This window comes from Panthera pardus, unplaced genomic scaffold, assembly GCF_024362965.1.
Source record: "Panthera pardus isolate Hobbes unplaced genomic scaffold, ASM2436296v1 HiC_scaffold_17, whole genome shotgun sequence".
NCBI classification, from domain to species: Eukaryota; Metazoa; Chordata; class Mammalia; order Carnivora; family Felidae; genus Panthera; species Panthera pardus.
In genome coordinates, this window is record NW_026526732.1 from 35,595,391 (window position 1) to 35,618,891 (window position 23,501).

The 23,501-nt window shown below is 37.6% G+C and overlaps 1 protein-coding gene across 4 annotated transcripts in view; it reads right to left on the reverse strand.

The window, feature by feature from the left end:
- The window catches only part of LAMA2 (laminin subunit alpha 2), a 620,981-nt gene that overhangs the window by 557,089 nt on the left and 40,391 nt on the right, over nucleotides 1–23,501 (reverse strand). The window lies entirely within an intron of this gene.

Genomic DNA, 23,501 nt, shown 5'->3' on the forward strand with positions numbered 1-23,501 from the left:
CCAAAAGAAAGCTGGAGTAGCCATACTTATATCAGACAAACTAGACTTTAAATTAAAGGCTGTAACAAGAGATGAAGAAGGGCATTATATAATAATCACAGGGTCTATCCACCAGGAAGAGCTAACTATTATAAATGTCTATGCGCCAAATACCCGAGCCCCCAGATATATAAAACAATTACTCATAAACATAAGCAACCTTATTGATAAGAATGTGGTCATTGCAGGGGACTTTAACACCCCACTTACAGAAATGGATAGATCATCTAGACACACAGTCAATAAAGAAACAAGGGCCCTGAATGATACATTGGATCAGATGGACTTGACAGATATATTTAGAACTCTGCATCCCAAAGCAACAGAATATACTTTCTTCTCGAGTGCACATGGAACATTCTCCAAGATAGATCATATACTGGGTCACAAAACAGCCCTTCATAAGTTTACAAGAATTGAAATTATACCATGCATACTTTCAGACCACAATGCTATGAAGCTTGAAATCAACCACAGGAAAAAGTCTGGAAAACCTCCAAAAGCATGGAGGTTAAAGAACACCCTACTAACGAATGAGTGGGTCAACCAGGCAATTAGAGAAGAAATTAAAACATATATGGAAACAAACGAAAATGAAAATACAACAATCCAAACGCTTTGGGATGCAGCGAAGGCAGTCCTGAGAGGAAAATACATTGCAATCCAGGCCTATCTCAAGAAACAAGAAAAATCCCAAATACAAAATCTAACAGCACACCTAAAGGAAATAGAAGCAGAACAGCAAAGGCAGCCTAAACCCAGCAGAAGAAGAGAAATAATAAAGATCAGAGCAGAAATAAACAATATAGAATCTAAAAAAACTGTAGAGCAGATCAACGAAACCAAGAGTTGGTTTTTTGAAAAAATAAACAAAATTGACAAACCTCTAGCCAGGCTTCTCAAAAAGAAAAGGGAGATGACCCAAATAGATAAAATCATGAATGAAAATGGAATGATTACAACCAATCCCTCAGAGATACAAACAATTATCAGGGAATACTATGAAAAATTATATGCCAGCAAATTGGACAACCTGGAAGAAATGGACAAATTTCTAAACACCCACACTCTTCCAAAACTCAATCAGGAGGAAATAGAAAGCTTGAACAGACCCATAACCAGCGAAGAAATTGAATCGGTTATCAAAAATCTCCCAACAAATAAGAGTCCAGGACCAGATGGCTTCCCAGGGGAGTTCTACCAGACATTTAAAGCAGAGATAATACCTATCCTTCTCAAGCTATTCCAAGAAATAGAAAGGGAAGGAAAACTTCCAGACTCATTCTATGAAGCCAGTATTACTTTGATTCCTAAACCAGACAGAGACCCAGTAAAAAAAGAGAACTACAGGCCAATATCCCTGATGAATATGGATGCAAAAATTCTTAATAAGATACTAGCAAATCGAATTCAACAGCATATAAAAAGAATTATTCACCATGATCAAGTGGGATTCATTCCTGGGATGCAGGGCTGGTTCAACATTCGCAAATCGATCAACGTGATACATCACATTAACAAAAAAAAAAAGAGAAGAACCATATGATCCTGTCAATCGATGCAGAAAAGGCCTTTGACAAAATCCAGCACCCTTTCTTAATAAAAACCCTTGAGAAAGTCGGGATAGAAGGAACATACTTAAAGATCATAAAGGCCATTTATGAAAAGCCCACAGCTAACATCATCCTCAACGGGGAAAAACTGAGAGCTTTTTCCCTGAGATCAGGAACACGACAGGGATGCCCACTGTCACCGCTGCTGTTCAATATAGTGCTGGAAGTTCTAGCATCAGCAATCAGACAACAAAAGGAAATCAAAGGCATCAAAATTGGCAAAGATGAAGTCAAGCTTTCGCTTTTTGCAGATGACATGATATTATACATGGAAAATCCGATAGACTCCACCAAAAGTCTGCTAGAACTGATACATGAATTCAGCAAAGTTGCAGGATACAAAATCAATGTGCAGAAATCAGTTGCATTCTTATACACTAACAATGAAGCAACAGAAAGACAAATGAAGAAACTGATCCCATTCACAATTGCACCAAGAAGCATAAAATACCTAGGAATAAATCTAACCAAAGATGTAAAAGATCTGTATGCTGAAAACTATAGAAAGCTTATGCAGGTAATTGAAGAAGATATAAAGAAATGGAAAGACATTCCCTGCTCATGGATTGGAAGAATAAATATTGTCAAAATGTCAATACTACCCAAAGCTATCTACACATTCAATGCAATCCCAATGAAAATTGCACCAGCATTCTTCTCGAAACTAGAACAAGCAATCCTAAAATTCATATGGAACCACAAAAGGCCCCGAATAGCCAAAGTAATTTTGAAGAAGAAGACCAAAGCAGGAGGCATCACAATCCCAGACTTTAGCCTCTACTACAAAGCTGTCATCATCAAGACAGCATGGTATTGGCATAAAAACAGACACATAGACCAATGGAATAGAATAGAAACCCCAGAACTAGACCCACAAACGTATGGCCAACTCATCTTTGACAAAGCAGGAAAGAACATCCAATGGAAAAAAGACAGTCTCTTTAACAAATGGTGCTGGGAGAACTAGACAGCAACATGCAGAAGGTTGAAACTAGACCACTTTCTCACACCATTCACAAAAATAAACTCAAAATGGATAAAGGACCTGAATGTGAGACAGGAAACCATCAAAACCTTAGAGGAGAAAGCAGGAAAAGACCTCTCTGACCTCAGCCGTAGCAATCTCTTACTCGGCACATCCCCAAAGGCAAGGGAATTAAAAGCAAAAGTGAATTACTGGGACCTTATGAAGATAAAAAGCTTCTGCACAGCAAAGGAAACAACCAACAAAACGAAAAGGCAACCAACGGAATGGGAAAAGATATTTGCAAATGACACATCGGACAAAGGGCTAGTATCCAAAATCTATAAAGAGCTCATCAAACTCCACACCAGAAAAACAAATAACCCAGTGAAGAAATGGGCAGAAAACATGAATAGACACTTCTCTAAAGAAGACATCCGGATGGCCAACAGGCACATGAAAAGATGTTCAACGTCGCTCCTTATCAGGGAAATACAAATCCAAACCACACTCAGATACCACCTCACGCCAGTCAGAGTGGCCAAAATGAAGAAATCAGGAGACTATAGATGCTGGAGAGGATGTGGAGAAACAGGAACCCTCTTGCACTGTTGGTGGGAATGCAAATTGGTGCAGCCGCTCTGGAAAGCAGTGTGGAGGTTCCTCAGAAAATTAAAAATAGACCTACCCTATGACCCAGCAATAGCACTGCTAGGAATTTATCCAAGGGATACAGGAGTACTGATGCATAGGGGCACCTGTACCCCAATGTTTATAGCGGCACTCTCAACAATAGCCAAATTATGGAAAGAGCCTAAATGTCCATCAACTGATGAATGGATAAAGAAATTGTGGTTTATATACACAATGGAATACTACGTGGCAATGAGAAAAAATGAAATATGGCCTTTTGTAGCAACATGGATGGAACTGGAGAGTGTGATGCTAAGTGAAATAAGCCATACAGAGAAAGACAGATACCATATGGTTTCACTCTTATGTGGATCCTGAGAAACATAACAGAAACCCATGGGGGAGGGGAAGGAAAAAAAAAAAAAAAAAAAGAGGTTAGAGTGGGAGAGAGCCAAAGCATTAGAGACTGTTAAAAACTGAGAACAAATTGAGGGTTGATGGGGGGTGGGAGGGAGGGCAGGGTGGGTGATGGGTATTGAGGAGGGCACCTTTTGGGATGAGCACTGGGTGTTGTATGGAAACCAATTTGACAGTAAATTTCATATATTAAAAAATAAAAAAAAAAAATAATAAAATAAAAAAAAAAATAAAAAAAAAAAAAAAAGAACTGTACTAGGGCTAAATACCTTTACATTCATCCAGTAATTAGCCTTGTGCCTTGCATATAATAAATATTCATAATATAAACACTCAATAATTTGAATGAATGTTTGGAAAAACATTCCAAATTTAATAAGACTGACACCATGAAGGCAAATCATTTCTCTAACTGGTTGGTCTTTTGGTGCCATAATCAAAACAGAAGAGCAGCCCAAGGAATTGTGTCTACACCAAAATATTATACTGGGCCACAAACAGAATGAAAGAGTAACTTTTAACTTGTAGAAGAGTTGCATTGCTAAAATATTTCTATACAGTGTATCTTACAGAGGATTTAGGCCACACTCACTCAGCCACACATAAAATCCATTCATGCCATCATTCAATTTCAGTGTTCCCTTAAAAAAAAAAAAAAAAAAAGTCTTCTTTGTGGCCTTCTGAAACATTACTTGGGAACTGAACATGAATTTTGGTAACATGACAAAAAAAATGGAAGCAAATGATAATATTAGAACATGTGTTATCTTTAGACAGAGAACAACAAAAATCTATAAGGAAAGTAAAAAGTGCCAAGATCAAAAAATTTACTAGACATTCATGCTTTTCAATCTTATGCTGTGTAAAATATCATGTCCCTTTAATTTTGTTTATTAATATTAATTACTCTTTATTTTCTTTCACTAACCAGACTATTAATCAATCTATCCTATTTGATTAACACAGACTAGTACATATAAGGTATATAAAAATAACCAGCATCATCACTCTTGGGCTCATAATAAGTATCAAAAACTTACCACCAGTCTACAAATAGAACAACTACAGAGGGCTGCATTATCTCAGTGCTTCTCAAACTTTTTTTTTTTCAAAACTTCCCTAAAGGTCAAAAAGAATAAATTGAATATACCCTGGGGTCTAGTGGCATAGCCCCAATTTAACAGCCACAACTCTGAAATTTCTTTGAAGAAGCAGACTGGATCTTTTAAAAATTCAAACGAGCTTTACTCTACTGCATAATATGTGTATTTAATATAAATACAGTGTTTAGAATTGCCCTTGAGTACAACTGACGTGCCATGTTCCTGTTGTGGCTTTTTTTCCACCAGGGTATATCACTGTGTATTTTTACAGCGGTTGCTCCCCGCATTCCAAATTGTGTGAACTTTTTTTCCATAAAAGTGATAGTGAAACTTATAATATATCAAATCATATGAATGCATGTGTTTTGATCAGCTGTTACTTTTACTTTTTGCCTAAAATTTTTACTGAAACCTTTACACACTAGGACATATTTAGATATGGTGGTCAAGCATCCTACCTACATCCCATCCTCATTATGCAGCTCTCCTCCAAGAAACAGAGGCCTTTTATTTATTTATTTTTAAATTTTTTTTAACGTTTATTTATTTTTGAGACAGAGAGAGACTAAGCATGAACGGGGGAGGGTCAGAGAGAGGGAGACACAGAATCCGAAACAGGCTCCAGGCTCTGAGCTGTCAGCACAGAGCCCGACGCGGGGCTCAAACTCACGGACCGCAAGATCATGACCTGAGCCGAAGTCGGCCACTTAACCAACTGAGCCACCCAGGTGCCCCGAAAGAGGCCTTTTAAATGTTTCTGTGACAATTAATTAATGGCTCGTTTTAATGTTAAAACTTTTATTTTTTATTTTTAAATGTTTTACTTTTACTGTTGAGAGAGAAAGCACAAGCAAGGGCGGGGCAGGGAGAGGGAGGGGCAGGGAGAGAGGGGGGCAGAAAATCCAAAGCAAGCTCCATGCTGACAGCAGCCAGCCCAACACGGGGTTCAAACTCATGCACAGTGAGATCATGACCTGTTGACCATGCACATGTTGAGATCATGAGTGCTGAAGTTGGGCACTCAACCGACTGAGCCACCCAGGGGCCCCAGTGTTAAAACTTTTAAATTCTTTAGTCTTTGATCGGCAGCTCTATTTTTGTTCCTCACGTTTGACAAAATTACCAAAGAGAAATACAATAGATGATAAATTTATTTATTTTAATAAAAACCATATCTGGAAACCCAAACTGAATCCAAATGCCCAGAACTGGAGTGGTAAAAGTAGCATAAGGATGAAACTATTAAATGTGTTTTTTTTATATTAATTTTATTCTATTGAAAAAAGTATTCCTAATTTTGAGTACTTCCATATGTTTTACCTTTTGTTTTTGAAGTTTTTTTCTAATTTTTAAAAATACTTATTTATTTTGAAAGAGAGCAAGAAACAGAGTGCCAGCAGGGGAGGGGCGGAGAGAGAGAGGGAGACACAGAATCCAAGCAGGCTCCAGGCTCTGAGCTGTCAGAACAGAGCCCGACGTGGGGCTTGAACCTATAAACTGTGAGATCATGACCTGAACCCAAGTCGGATGCTTCACCGACTGAGCCACCCCAGCGCCCCATGTTTTGGGGTTTTAATGAAACCAGAATTTGTCATCTCTGTATCATTTACTATAATTCACTTTCTGCAGCCACATAGGCTAGTGGTTAAGGACCCATATTCTAAGGCTTTATTATGCGCCCAAGTCCTGGTTCTGCCCTTACTAGTTGTGTGGGCTCAGTGTGTTACTTAACCTCTGTCTCTGGTTTTTTTGTGTGTAAACTGGGGATAACAACAGTTTCTATCTCCTAGTAGTCAGTGAGAACATTAATTAATTATACGTACAGAGTTCAGAATATTTCCTGGTATAGAACATATACTATGTAAGCCTCTGCTTTTACTAGCCCTCAGCTCTTAAATAGAACAATACACACAAGATTTATCACTACACTAAATAGAACAATTCCAATAATTATTGCATTGAACTTTTTATTTTTCAAGACAGTAGTTCTTATTACTGTGGGGAAAGAAATGTGTGTGAAGCTCTTCAATAATAATTTTATTTTTTAGTATTTCCTTGTGAAGTGAGTCTTACTCTTAGTAATTTCCTTGCTCCCACCTGTGTCTTATAGGTTTATCTAGCTCATAAATCATAATCTTCCTCTTCTGACACACTGAAGAATGCACATTAATACGGCTGAAATTTAAATTCAGGTGGAGAGTTCTTAGAATGATAAAGAAAATTAAGTTGGAATGCTCACAGACTTATCTCATGCAATCTATATTTGGTGGTAGAATATTTCTCCTCCTTAAACTAAAGAATTGTGTTAAAAGCTCTTAAATAGATCCCCTTCTATGATTTTGTTAACTTTTTCATTCAAATGTGTTATATCTGACTGTGTATTTGTTCACAACAGAGCTTTGCTGTAGTACAGATTTATCCCATATGACAGGTCAGCACTGGGAGTAAAAATAAAACCAAGGAATCGGTAATGTAAATGCCAAAAGACTCCTCCTTCATAAAAACAACTGCTACGTGCTTAAGAAATATTAAATAAAACCAAATATGATGACGGTTGGCAATCTTCTGCTGATGTGGATATTCCTTTAAAAGAGCTATAAAAACCAGAATCTTCTTTCACTAAGACACAAAGAATTTCCAGAGCTTGCAATTTCCTCCTGAAATAATATAGTATAAAAACAAATCCTAATTTAAATATTCATGTATTCATTTTATTTAACAGTATGCTACTGTGACTGTAGATACTATATTTTAATGCCCCATGATGTTCCTTCCTGTTTTATAACAGCTAAAATGAGAACCACCTTTGAGAGTAATATCATAAGGCATTGTTATGAGGCTCATATTTTCTCTCTTTGAAAGACGTGTTCCCCTACTAATAATGACAACACACTGACACTCAAAATAAGCATCTTCTCCAATGCACATGCCACATTGTTTTAAATTAAGAAATCACGCACTGGTCAAGGAGATAAACATCAAGATTCAACTCTACCTTCAAACAATTTCTAACATCCCTGTAGAAGTGAAGCCGAAGAGATGAAACATGAAATTTATCACAACAATAACACCAAAATCTGCAGGATTTAATTTGGTCCTTGAACTTTCTGAAGGTCAAGAAAAATCAGCTGAGATTCAGCATTTAAAGGATACTGTCAGGGGTGCCCGGGTGGCTCAGTCAGTTAAGCATCCGACTTCAGCTCAGGTCATGATCTCGCAGTTGGTGAGTTCGAGCCCGCATCGGGCTCTGTGCTGACAGCTCGGAGCCTGGATTCTGCTTCAGATTCTGTGTGTCTCTCCCTCCCTGCCCCTCCACCGCTTTCAATCTGTCCCTCTTGCTCTCAAAAATAAATACACATTAAAAACATTTAAAGGACACTGCCAATAAAATATACCTAGAATAATGCAAATGTATTTCACAGAGTCATCATTTTGACTAAAAACAGCTAAGAGAGGAGTTCCTTTTAAAATTGCCCTCAGAAAAGAGAAAAAGTTCACCTCCTTTAAAAAAGCACGTGTCATTTGGGAAGAGGGAAAAAGAAACATTCAACAAGATATCATACTATGTCGATATGCTCACATCATATCCTCTCTTTCTTCTCCTTGCCTTTCACACACACACACACGCCACTTACATACAGATGGCACACATAAACACACACACCTGTGTGAACACACACTCATATGTGGCAACACATGCACAATAGCCGCGGGTTTGTTGTGGTTTTTTACAAGGGGCCTATCTGGAGGCTGGAAGTGCTGTCATACAGGTTAGAATCCAGGTGACATGAAATAATAAAGGACATCCTAGCATTTTATACAAAGTATGTTTTTCCTCCCTAAAGATTAAATCCACTAATGAAATCCACTCTACGCAAACTTTCTTTGTGAGAAGAAAATGTTATAGGACCTTTTTTTTTTTAATTGCTTTTACTTACAAATGGTAATGGGTTTTCACAGAAAACTTAAGAAACAAACCAGGAAGCAGTTTCAGTTGAAAAGTACTTCAAGGAGAAGGATGATCATTCGGAAGGAGCATAGATTCCAATCTCGATTGTCACTTACTAGCTATGGAACACCTATCAGGCAATTTTAATCTATCTGATAGGGAAACGTGGCCTAAGCTGTTCAAGGTACGTTGGCCCCTGTTGGACATGGTTGAACACATGACACGTGCAAGGCCTTCAGTGATTAAGGGTGACCTTTTAGAAGTACCGGGTCTTTCTCCTGAAATTTAAAGTGCTGAGGACCATGTAACCCTGTAACTATTAATGGCCCACTTAGGTACCTTGTGGAGAGATCCTTAACAAAAATAAACAACAATTTATGATAAAGGAGGTAAGAATATACAAGGGGATAAAGGCAGTCTCTTCAATAAATAGTGGTGGTAAAACTGGACAGCTAAATGCAAAAGAATGTAGCTTTCTTACATTACAAAGAAAAATAAATTCAAATGGATTAAAGACCTGAAATCATAAAACTGCTTAAAGAAAACATAGGCAGTAATCTCTTGGACATCTGCCTTAGCAACATTTTTTGGAATATGTCTCCTAAGGCAAGGGAAACAAAAGCAAAAACAAACTACTGGGCCTACACCTACAAAACAAAATAAAAAGAAACAAACTAACTAACAAAACCCCAACTTTATACAGGAAGAAAACCATCAATAAAACAAAAAGGCAATCTACTGAATGTGAGAAGATATTTGCAAATGACATATCTGATAAGGGGTTAAAATCTAAAATATATAAAGAATACACAACTCAACACCAAAACAAACAAATAAACAACAACAAAAAACCCAGTAACTCAACAACAACAAAATAACTCCATTAAAAATGGTCGGAGCACCTGAATCGACCTTTTTCCACACAAAACATGTAGACGGCAAACAGATACAAGAAAAGGTGCTCAACATCACTAATCGTCAGGGAAACGCAAGTCAAAACCACAGTGAGGTGTCACTTTGCATCTGTCAGAATGGCTAGAATCAAAAAGATAAGAAATAACAAGTGTTAGGGAGGATGTGGAGAAAAAGGAACCCTCATACACGGTGGGAAGGCAAAGGTGTACAGCCATTGTGGAAAACAGCATGGAGGTTCCTCAAAAAATTAAAAGTAGAAATACTATATGATCCAGTAATTCCACTACTGGGTATTTACCCGAAGAAAACAAAAATACTAATTCAAAAAACATAGGCACCCCTATGTTTATCGCAGCAGCAATATTTAAAATAGCTAAGATACGGAAGCAACCCAAGTATCCGTTGATAGATGGATAAAGAAGATGTGGTATGTATGTGGATGTGTGTGTGTATACATATATATATATATGTGTGTGTGTGTGTATACATATATATATGTACATATATGTATACATATATATACATATACATATATATATACATATATACATATATATGTATACACACACACACACACACACACACCCCTACAATGGAATATTACTCAGCCTTAAAAAAGAAAAACAATGAGAGCTTGCCATTTGTGACAACATAGATCAACCCAGAGGGTATTATGCTAAGTGAAATAAGTCAGAGAAAGACACATGCCATATGATCTCACTTATATGTGGCATCTAAAACACAAAACAAACAAATGAATAAAAACAGAAATGGGATCATAACTATACAGAACAAAATGGTGGTTGCCAGAGGAGTCGGGGGTTGAGGTGAGTGAAATAGATGAAGGCGATTAAGAGGTACAAACTTCTCATAAAATAAATGAGACATGGGGATTAAGAGTATAACACAGAGAATATAGTCAATAATATTGTAATAACATTGTACAGTGACAGATGGTAACCACACTTATGGTGGTGAGTGCAGCATAACGTGTAGAATTTGTAAATCACTATGTTGTATACCTGAAACTAATATAACATTGTATGTTAACTGTACTTCAATAAAAAATAAATACATAAAGACAACAAAAGGAGAGAAGAGAAGAGAGAGCACAGAGTCCTGAAGAAGGAATTGTAACCCCTGGTCAACACCAACTAAGTCTGGCCTTCTCTATACTCTGTGGGCAAATCAACAGTGGGGTGAATAGAGGCTACATTTGGATTTCTATCACCTGCAACTGAAGACTAACATAAGCAAAACTACCTTTGTTTTAATTCTAGGCATAAATAAAGTATCTAGGACAGTACGTGGAAGGTATTCAACAATGTTAATAATCATTATTAATACAAAGTGGTGATCCTCTTGGTTTTATAAGAGATATGAACTGACCTCTGAATACTCTGCATTTAATTGTGTTAAATTCAACAACAGTTATTTGTAATGATGCCGTTTCATCTCTGTAAACTGAGGTCCTCAAGGGCTGAAATTATCCCTTCCCATACGTAGATCTCGAGCATCTAATACAGTGCCTTATTTAAGGCAGATGCTCAAAAATTATTTGTTGTTGATAATGTATGGAATTAATCTTTTATTCCTATGCTATTCTATTCCAAATACTAGATCGCTTAGGTGAATTTTCAAGAGCTATTAAAATATGATGCACTATAAGAAAGGGATTTACTTTTCTGTATATTTAAAGAGAGTCTTATATATTCCAATTCAGAAAATAATAGTTGTTAGAAATTGAAGTGTTTTTTAAAATAGGTTTGAGGATTGGTTATTGTTTATAAAATAAAAGGATAAAGGATTTTTTAAAACAGGGAAGTCAAAATGGATACACAGCATTTCTGTAGCATGCTATGGTAAATTCAGCTTTGGGAACAATATGAAACTTTTCTGTCTGCAAAGGAGAACTAACTTTGATGACCTTAGACTGAAAATGCAAGCAGAATTCATCCTACAATCATTGCCTGGATGCTTGCACCTCTCCCTCAAACCACAGTAGATCACTTTGTGACTCAGACTCACGCTACGCTTCAGTGGACGTGCTTGATACGTTGGTAACTTCATGACTCCTTTATTATGCATTATAAATGAATACTTTTAATTTTAGACATCATGCTGGAAGGATATTCCTTTTCAAGGATTTTCCCCTCAACACTGAGCGAGGGTTTTTATTTGGAAACTGTGCCAGAACTCCTGTAATATCTTCCTTTTAATAAAAGCTGCCATTCATTGAAGACTTCCCTGGGCCAGGCGCTCTACTAGGCCACTTGTATCTGGTATCACATCGAATCCCCGTGACAATCTTGCAAGGCAAGAATCCCTATTTTATTGATTTAAAAAATAGAGTTGAAGGCATTTGCACAAGGTCAAACAGCTAGTAGATGGGAGAAAAGTACCATTCAAATTCATACCTGTCTGATTCCACAGTGGATGCTTTTTACTGGCTCTATGAAAATGGCCATCAGTGAAACTTCACACAGGCAAAAAAATACAGGTAGAGTCACATTATGGTGGAGACAGTTTGCTGGGTCTCAAATGATATCCTACTAGATCCCTCTTTTCCTTCTTTATCATAGATACCCGAAAGTCTGACAAAATGTCAATAGATGAGATTTATGTTATTTTCACTTAGTGCTTAATGCTCTATCACTTGAGTGTTCAGGTAAATTAAATCATAATATCTGATATTTATTCAGTGCTTATTTGGTGTAAGGGACTCTGCTCAGTACTTCACATGCATATATCTACATATCTACATGTGTTTACGTGTATACATAGTACACATATACAAATAATATACACTTATATATAATACAGTAATATATATGTATTTTTGTGTATATGCATATGTAATCCTCACAATACTCCTACGAGGAACGTTCTGTTATGATCCCCAAATTACAGACAAGGCTCAGAGAGATTACATCACTTGCCTGAGGTCACACAGCTAATAAGTGAGAGATGGGGATTCAACCCCAGGTAATATGGCTCCAGGAACACACCTAAATCACTTTTTAACAATGGTTCTTCACATGTCACTGATTGGAAAACTAAGAACCTTCCAGTAAAAGTTAAACAAAATGTCCATAAGACTTATGGTATTTCTAGTATGAGTATAGATGGAGAAACATTATGATCAGGTGAGCCTAGGGCCTAGGTGAGGCACTGCTCTGCCCCACTCCTCACCTGTCTTCCATCTTGCTTTTACATGTTCTCCTTTCCTGGTTCCTTTGTGATGAGTTGCTTTGAAACTGATGTCCCTCTTCCAAAGCATTAACTTTTGTTGACCCATCACTGCCCTTTTCCCCTTCTGCCTTGCCTGTCTGCTTCCTGAGTGCCAATCCCAGAGCTTCCCTCCTCCTGCAGTCCAACCTACCCCTTTCTCTGTGCACCCTACATTCACTGGAGGAGTAAGCTCCTAGCATGTTATACTTTGTTTATTCACTTTTCCATCTGTCTAAAAATATGTTCTTTGAGGCCAGCAATCATTATGTCTTGGTACTCTTAGCATCCTACACAGTACCTGATATATTGTAAGTACTTAAGAAATATTTGTGTTCAAGTTTTAATTCCCTAAACTCCCCATGTAGCATTCACATATATTTGTTAGGATCAAAATATTACAGAAAAAAATAAAAAAGACTCACATTTTTTTGGCAGCCTAAAAACCCTTAAATCCATCAAAAGAATTTTTTCAGGGGCGCCTGGGTGGTGCAGTCGGTTAAACGTCCGACTTCAGCCAGGTCACGATCTCGCGGTCTGTGAGTTCGAGCCCCGCGTCAGGCTCTGGGCTGATGGCTCGGAGCCTGGAGCCTGTTTCCGATTCTGTGTCTCCCTCTCTCTCTGCCCCTCCCCCGTTCATGCTCTGTCTCTCTCTGTCCCAAAAATAAATAAAAAACGTTGAAAAAAAAAATTTTTTTTTAAAATAAAAAAAAAAAAAAAAAAAAAGAATTTTTTCAATTTTCTCCAAATTGGTTCATCTTTAACACTAAGGGGTAAATGTTAGGTTGTCACATAAAATTGATGCCCCCAAATTTAAATATGTAATTGTTTTAGTGAAAACTGAGCATTTTACCTATATCTACAAAAATTTTTAAACTCTAAGTGATAAGAGCCATTTAAAATGAAAGCAAAAATAATTACCCTATTTTAAATTAGATCAGCTATTGAATGTATCTGGTTGATTTTTTTTTTAATTTTTTTTAACGTTTATTTATTTTTGAGACAGAGAGAGACAGAGCATGAACGGGGGAGGGTCAGAGAGAGGGAGACACAGAATCTGAAACAGGCTTCAGACTCTGAGCTGTCAGCACAGAGCCCGACGTAGGGCTTGAACTCACGGACCGTGAGATCATGACCTGAGCTGAAGTCGGCCACCCAACTGACTGAGCCACCCAGGCGCCCCTCTGGTTGATTTTTTTTTAAGTAAATGAATCTAAATATATACACATTCAGTGGCAAAAAAAAAAAATCCTTCACAAGCTCATCAAAAATTTATCTTCCTTCCTTCTCCTCTTCCCTGCCTCTTCATTCCTCCCTCCCCTTCCACCCTTCTTCAAAAAATGTTTTCTGATTTTGATACTTGTGGCTTTTTGCCCTTGTGAGTTATCTGGCATTTTTCTGACCTCCCACAGGGTTAATTCATCAAGCAATTTGAAACACTCTTCCCTCCACTTTACTGTAATTGACAAAGCAACAGGTTGGCCATGAGACAAGTGAGAGAAGAAAAAGAAAAAAAAAAAAAAAGACCCTTTGGCCTAAGCCAAGTTTTAAGTTCCACCTAAAACACTAGGAACTATGTGACCTTGAGAAATTAAGTAACCCCCTCTTGGCTCTGTCTTCACTTTTAATGATATTAAAATAAGACAGACCTCACTGGGTTTGTTGTGAATACCGAATGAGATTAATGATTACTTCTTAAAAACATGAAGATATTCCTATTACATTTATCCCAGATTTGGAGGATGATCTGGGGTATAATGTCCTAGGAAATAGCAAATATCTAATTTCCCTAATTTCATAATTTCACACTAATGTTCAGAGAAAGGCATGCAATTTGGAATGACTGAAGCATAGTACGTACACACTGTGGGTACGAAAAGGTTTAGAAGTGGCTGTGGCATGTCTTGGAATGAAAACAGGCAGAGTGGGTCAGGTGAAGGAATAAACTGAATAAATCTGGATTTTAGAAAGATAACCCAGAAGGGTATAAAAATGACGAAGGAGCTTTACAGGACCAATATGATCTCTACCTTTGGAAAGAGAAATTGGTATTCCTATAGAGTTCCCAAGATGAGTTCATGGTAGCCCAACTGGTGACTATCTGGTCCTCCCAGAAATCTGGTCACCAAGCTGTCATCAACCCCCTTTCCTGTTATGTACTTTGTCTACATTTTCCCAGCCTTCATTTCTCCAAGACCACTCCCATCCTGTTCTCTATTTTAGCTAATGACCTGGCTTCCCAATCCAAAGCAAGAATTTAGTCTCCACGCATGGACCCCTTAACTTCCTACCCTCTCATCTCTGTTTTTATAACTACATCAACTCTCACGTCCTCTCCTACAGTCTCAAAGGTTTTCTCTCTCCTTCTCAAGGCTAATCCTGTCACTTGTTCTTCAAATCTGAGTCATTCCTGCTTCCCCCAAAATCTTTCTGTGCTATTTATTTTCTCCCTTGCACTTTAGCCTCTCACTGTCTGTAATTTCTTCTTTCTGCCCAAATTATAATGATATTTAAAGGTTCCCCTTTCATAACACAACGGTGATCGTCGGGTCTTCATCATCTTCCACCTCCCACAATTTCGTTCCCATTTCCTTCACAATCAAGTTGCACGGAAAAATACATAAGAAACGTGGTCTCATTTTCTCACTTTAATTTCACTCGCCTTTTCTGAAAATTTTTTTTACTCTTCTTATTATAAAAGTAATACCTGCTTATTGTATAGGAAAAAATATATATTTTTAATTACCCACAATTAGGGATAAAACTCATTAACTTCAGGATTAATTTATTTACTTCGAACTTTTCTTTTTTTATATATGTCATCTTCACATCTATGGAGTATGGAAGTACAGAATTGGGATCACAGTGAATATACAAGTTTTTTTTTTTTTTTTCACTCAATGTTATATTGAAATCACTATCTCATTAGATTCTAGTTTACTTAATGCTTTTCTTGAAGATGGAGACATAAAGGAGAAGAAATTTATTATTAAAATAAAACTCTTTCATTAAGAAAGAGTTAATTCAAGCTAAGTTTTAAAAATGGGAACCACTGAAAGCCCAGAAAATCCAAATGAAGCATAAGGAAAAAAATATGCAAACCCTGTGGCTAAAATACTTTGTCAAATTATTGCTTAATGTTTCTCTCCCCCACACCATACTAAAAAGTTCTATAGGTCGGGAATCTTGTACATCTTGTATTCCCATATCTAGCATTCTGTTTGGCACAGGATACCTAATAAAAGTTGGTAAATGAATTAATAAACCAAACTGATGGTCTTGCAATTAGAAAAGCTATTTATGATAGAACAGTTTATTTTTCCAGCTAGAGGACAAATAATTAAATAAGCCACAGAAGGTGCAGGCCATTAAATTAATATTTAATGTCCACAAATTAGGGAGAAAATATAAGTATCTTTCTATTTTCCTTTTTTATCCTTTGTTAAAAAGTATGTCTCTCAATCTTCTAAATAGTTTACTTTTGGTACCCAAAGAGACATACCTATTAAGTGCTGGCAGAATTATCAACAAGAGGGTCTCAACTTTCAGCAAGTTACAATGTGAGACTCAAAAGTGGGCAATGTCCAGGGGCACCTGGGTGGTTCAGTCAGTTAAGTGTTTGATTTTGGCTTGGGTCATGATCTCGCGGTTCGTGGCTTCAAGACCCAAGTTGGGCTCTGTGCTGACAACTCAGTGCCTAGAGCCTGCTTCAGATTCTGTGTCCCCACCTGTCTCTCTGCCCCTCCCCCACTTGCACTCTGTCTCTCTCTCTCTCAAAAATAAACATTAAAAACAATAAACAAATAAACATAAAGTGGGCAATGTCCAAACTAGATGCTGTATGCTGTTTTGGAGGGAAATTTAAAAAAAAGAATAAAAAAGAAAAGAACTATAATCATTCCAATTTTTCAGCTGTTATCATCCAATCCTCTTTTAATGCATAATCACATACTTTATAAATAGAAGTTGAATATATTTAGAGAGGAAAAATCCAGTGTTAAACAACATGCTATTGGTGGTGATATTACTTTTTAATCTTGATATATTTGGTTTCTTTTACTGCATAACCAACTACCACAAACTCAGTGACTTAAAACAAAACGCATTTATTATTACACAGTTTCTGTGGGCCAGGCGTTGGCATAGTTTAGATCGGTCCTCTGCTTAGGGTCTCTCAGATTGCAATCCAGGTACTGGCCGAGCCGTGCTTTCTCACTGGTTACCAGCCAGGGGCTGGCTGCTCTCAGCTCCTGGAGGCCTCCAAAGTGCCTTAGCATGTGACCCTCTCACAACATGGCTATTTGCTTCTTCGCAGCTAGCATGAGAATCCCTCTGACCTCTAGGTGCTCTTTTTAGAGATCACTTGATTAGGTCAGGCCCACTCAGGATAATCTCCCTTTGAATTCAAAGTAATCTAATTAGGGATCTGAATTATATCTGAAATTTCCCTTCTACTTTCTCATAAAGTGTAACCTAATCCAAGGATTGATATCCCATCATATTCAAAGGTCCCACACATACTCAAGGCGAAGCGATTACAGTTGACCCTTGAACAACGCGGATTTGAACTGCGCGGGTCCATTTACAAGCTTTCTGTTTTAAGAGTTGACAGCAAAGGCCATAATGCATTTACTTACAACTGCCCACGGCAATCTCCATGGACCAAATCCAAGGCTACTAGTTCAGAGGTCATGCCTGATTCCCTCTGAGTACTAGGAAGGCCCACCGAGGCGGTCAGCAGCCCCTGGAGGCCCTTCAAGGAGACAGGGCTTCAGGTCACCCCATGTGACAACAGGGTGGTCAGGTCAAAGCTTGGAGTGGGGGCAGGAAGCTAGGCTGAAGTGCAAGAAGGTGCCCAGGAAAACAGCACTGTACAGGGAGCCCCCAGGTGCCCATATTTACCCCTGCCCCACCCCACCCCCCACCATTTCTCTGTGCACTGGGCTCCTGTGCAAAAGGATAACCACAGGCCTGCTCCTCCCAGGCCAGCTCTGGACCCCTCTCTGTGGTGGCATCCTGCCCCCATGGCTTCCTGAAGGCCAATGTACTCACAGGTAACGAAAGCTACTGATGGCACAGGCCAGTTGTTCACCTCCAGGTAGATGGGGAAGCTATACTGCACCTCCAGCAGGCTGTCCCCACTCATGGGCTGCATGGAAGCTACCACTGCCGAGTGAAGGCCACCAGGTTGCAGAACACAGCCACCCCAGGGCCAGGCCCCCACCACCAATACTGCTGCTAAAGCAGCCTCTGCCCTGGCCAGCTGGCCTATATGCTATTTTTTTCAATAAATATATATACAGTACTGTTAATGTATTTTCTCTTCCTTATGATTTTCTTAATAACAGTTTGTTTGCTCTAGCTTACTATGTTATTATATAGTATATAATACATGTAACATACAAAATATATATTAATCGACTGGTTATGTTATCGGTAAGACTGTTGGTCAACAGTAGGCTATTAGTAGTCACGTTTTTGAGGAATCGAAAGTTTTATGTGGATTTCGGACTGTGGTTGGGAGAGGGATCTCTAACCTTGGTGCTCTGTTAACTGCATACAGGACATGTGTCCATGGGGTTGGGATCCTTGGGGGCCATCTCAGAACCTGCGTACCATGCTAAATCACCAGCTTGTCCCACAAATATGATTGTATATACAAAAAGCCCGCAGGAATCCGGATGAGTCACTTAAAAAACAACCACAATTAAAAATTACCAACCCTAAATATTTAATCTATGTGCCGCCATTGAAATTGACACTCAATTTTAACTTTGTTTTGAGGAAAATGAGTCGAGATTTAAGCTCAAACTCTTATAACAACTGCTTTTGGTTAAATGCCTATCCCCAGTTATTGGTACCTGGATGTTATGATGGATAGAAGGAGAATGAAGTAAGACCAGCAGCTGTCCCCCACTTGCAGCTGCATTTGTTTGACATGGATCAGATGGATTAGCAGGCAAGCTAGTTGGTCAGGCTAATAGCAGTGATGCTGATTACAAAGTCCAGAAGTGAGAAGCTTGCTATAACAAATGGATCTTACTGACATAAACTTTTCATCGGTCTGGGTATTCAGAATTCTAACAGATGGTCATGAGAGGAAAAGGCACAATTAAATCTACTAAAATGCATTTTTAATCAAATCTTTTAGGCAACTGAGACACATTTATGAATATATGTAACTGATATTCTGATATCTGGTATTCTGATACTGATATTCTCTCAGATATCTGAAGACCACTTATACTTCTTTTTTGAGCCTGCTCTGATACATAATAAATATTTGCCATCCCCCAAATGACATGATGTTAGGCACCTCTATCACCACATCGACTCTTTCCATAAAAGGTAACCTGATTTCCCATATGCCTCGGAAGTATTGCACTTGAAGTTTATGTTTACCAGATTTAACTCAGCAAACCGAAGATAAATCAGGGCTATCATCTTCCTTATTTTAGATCAATGGCTTGCAAATTTTGGGGTGCATTAAGAACTTTGGTAAAAATTCAAACTGCTATACTCAAATCCAGAGATTGTGATTACTTCGTTTAATCTAGGTAGAGTCTCTTGAATGTGCACATTGAACACACTTGATGGTCTGGATGAACCATAGACCACTGTTTGAGACCACTATTTGAGAAACCATGTCTATTAAAATCATCTAAGATTCCATTAGCTCTTTTGTAATTCTACCACAAGACTGACACCTAATGAACATCCTGTGCACCGAACCCCCCAAGATTATATATATGCCAGTTCCTATGCAGTATGAAGTGATCAGGTACTGAGGAACAAATTACAAGAACTTTGACATATCACTACTAAACTACGTCATAATAGATGTATCACTCTAACCTTTGAAGACCTTATGAGATCTTGATTTCATCAATTATATGTGTATCTAATGAGTTAGCCACCATAAATATATTTATAAGTGGTCTCCCTGAAGTCTTGTTAATATCACTGGCTCTTTCTTCCCAAGATGCCTCCTAGCTGAGTAGCTCTGCTTCTCATCTGCATGGTAGGTGCTCTCACAAGGTAGACATGTTTCTCGTTCTCATCTTCATCTATGCCATAAAACAGCACTCTGTTTTCTTCTACATCATTCGTACGTCATATTTGGTGATTCCTTTTTAATATTATTTCTCCCAGTTTTTTTCTGATCAGCTAGTGACAGGAAAAAACTTTTGAAACTCCACTGTCTCCTGGTCATTTGGAAAAATGAATTATATGAAAGCCCTCAAAGAAAATCATAGTTACTTCCAAAAAGCAGAAGTTTCCCAAGACACATTCTCTGATCACACAGTAATGAAACGTAGATGCCTTAAAAAATGAATTGTTTATGTTTTTAAAAAAGAAAATATGCATTAGAGTACATAGAAATGCATGACAATGAGAGCCCCGTACAGCATATCTGAGGAAAGCTTCTACAAATGTCATTCTTCCTCATCAAGTATAGTCTAGCCAGCAGCTGTCCACAGGTGTCCAGGACATTTCCTCAGCCCAATGCCCTGCCACCCAAGTGAGTTCCCTTTGGTAAGTACCTGGGCTTAACTACACTGAAGGCAGTTATAATGGAATCTTAAAAAACTATAAGAGAACTAAAGAATTAGTGAAATATAATTGCCCAATATGCTCTGTAGTATGCAGGTAAAAAATATAAGTGATTTTTTAAACGTCATCCAAAAAAAGGACTAAATTTTAACAACCCCATTAAGACACATCTTTAAAGTTTTTTTTTAATTCTTTAAAAGCATCATCTAAAGGACTTATTCTACAGAATTGTACAGAAACTAATTTTTTTCTTCTGCAAAAGCATCAACTAAAGAAGTCTGCCGTTCCCAATATACACAACTAAAAAAGAAAATGTCAGTCTCCATACCAACAGTGTTCAGACACACACACAAAACTTTAGAATCAACTTAAATAAGTCAATTCATAATTTTAAAAACTAAGTTAAAAGGCAAATAATTTATTCAATGTTTTTAGCTGCTGTCCATATTTTTTTTTACCTTTCCTTTTAAACTGAACTGAAGAAAAAGATTTCTTCAATTCAATGAAGTTTCAATAAGCGGTAACTGAAATGAAAACAGTATAGATACTTTTAAATGCTATTGTAGACATACTATTGTTTTAAAAGCACCTGAGTGAAAACCTTTGCTAATAAAGATGTTTTCAAGTTTTTCCTAAGATAATTCAATAAAAATAGAAGAGAAAAATAATAGATGGGATGGGTGAATAACCACAGAAGTTATAGCTATGAGCAAAGCTTAATGTCCAAAACAGATCTTGAATAAATAGAGCTGGAAAAGCCAAGCAGGAGTCAAGAGAAGGTCACACCATTTGTGCTTCAATTATTTGGTTTGCTTTTAATCATATACCTTAGAATTGTTTTCTGGGTTTGTTTTAACGAGATTGTGTTTTGCTCCTCTTGTGTGGTGGAACACTTTAAACATAGCTACATTTGGAGTTTTCTCTAGAGATGCTCTTTCCAAACTAAGATTAACAGAGACCAACATTGCCCCCCTTCATCTTCTAACTCACTTCTCAGTGACAGAGGTAGATGTGGATGAAGTGTTGGCCCCTAGCTGCATAGTGTATGTGAAAATTACCATTAGGAGATGATAGCATGTCAGGCACACAGAATAAAACTACCATCTGCCACATAAGAATACCTTTGCATTTAATGGTGTATCTTGTTAATGAAACTCATTATGTTTCTCACTTTTATATTTACCATCCCTTCTTTGTTTTTCTAAATTCATCTATTTGTTCAGCATGTCATTTATTTTTTGTTTGTTTCTTTCTGAATCTTGAAAATTGTATTTGAAAATTCTGTTTAAAAAGACACACGAGAGGCGCCTGGATGGCTCAGTCAGTTAAGTGTCAAACTCTTGACTTCAGCTCAGGTGATGATCTCACAGTTTGTGAGTTCGAGTCCCACATCTGGCTCTGAGCTGCCAGTGTGAACCCTGCCTGGGATTCTCTCTCTCTCCCTCTCTCTCTCTCTCTCTCTGCCCCTCCATCTCAAAATAAATAAATAAACTTTAAAAAACTTATTTAGGAGAACCAAAGAATTAGTGAAAAATAAAGTCAAGTTTCACAGTCAAGAGAACCAAACTAAATAAGAATGCACAGAATATTCATAAAAAGCATGGTTACTTTTTCATTTCATTTCATTCATTCATTCACTCATTCAACAAACCTCCTTAGACCCAACTTTCAAAAGCTTTCAGATTAATCCTCCTAACATAAATTTTGATTATGTACTTTCCTTTTCAAGAGCTCACAATAAGTCTCTTCCACCTCATTACCTCAATTTCCCTAGCACCTAATATTATATGATTGGTAACTAGGAGACATTAAGTCAGTGTTTGTTGAAAGTTTAAGATAGATTCATTTCATCTAAATTGTCCCTTCTGACTCCAAAGGCTTTCCATTCCCTGTCTCTACTCCAGCGAGCCTTATTTTCCAGGATCATCCAAAGAAAACCTTCTGGTCAGGAAACTTATCTTAAAAGCCCCATGCTAATTCCATGCCATTGCTCTTGACTTCTTCCTTTATAGAATATGAGGTTCTGTGCTGCTGTAAATGCTACACATATCTCATGAATATTTATAATATTATAAAATTTAAGTATGTACAGATATATTTATATATAATTTATATATTTAAACTTACATATTGTAGATATGATAATATTCCGCATATCTAATATACTCTTATTCTATGGCTACAAGGTCATATTTCAGGATAGGACACTCTTAATTGTAGCAATGGAGGTAAACAACATTTACCACAAAACTGTGATACATGTTTTGTTCATTCATGAATGCATTATCCATTTATTCCCTTGCTCAATATCCATTCGTTCCAACAAATACTTCTTGGGTGTCTACCAGTGCCAAACAATGTGCTAAGGATTAGAGAGAGAAATGGTAAGGAAAACAGAAATATGCTTGCCCTCTAAAGTTTACAGTAGAGAAAAAGGGAACGCTAATCAACTCATGCAAAAAGTCAACAGTTATAATCCATGATGAATACTCAAAAGGAAAAGCATACAAAACAATAGCACCCTAAACAAGGGATATAGTGTGATCTAGTTAGGGGGAAGGTGTTAGTCTAATGAAAATTCTCTAAGGAAGTGATATTTAAACTAAAGTTTGAAAATGAGTAGGCTAGGTGGGGGTGATCTTCTAAAGCAGTGGGAAGCCTCACTTTTAAGGGCTTTTTAAAGCAGGGGAGTGAATGGGACATATTCAAGAAATCAAAGGAACCCAGTATAGACAAAACATCACTTGAAAAGTAGTGGCCAAACACATCATGGGCCAGAATGGTGGAGGCTTTGGGGGTTTATTATGAGAATAGGAGACCACTAAAAACTTTAAAATAGGGGAGTGACAAACATGTCTGGCTGCTATGAAAAGAAGAGATTAAGGTGGGCAAGAATGGGAAGAGAAGTCTTAGAAGGCAATGATGGGGCTTGCTCAGAGCACACAGGAAGAAACAGGAAGGGTAACTCAATCTGTGTAGGAGAAACACTTGCTTCTCAGAGGAGGTGATGCTTGAGGTAATTATCTTAACAGAAGTAGGATTTGGTCAATAAGATAATGGAGAGATGGGTATTTCAGTCTCTACTC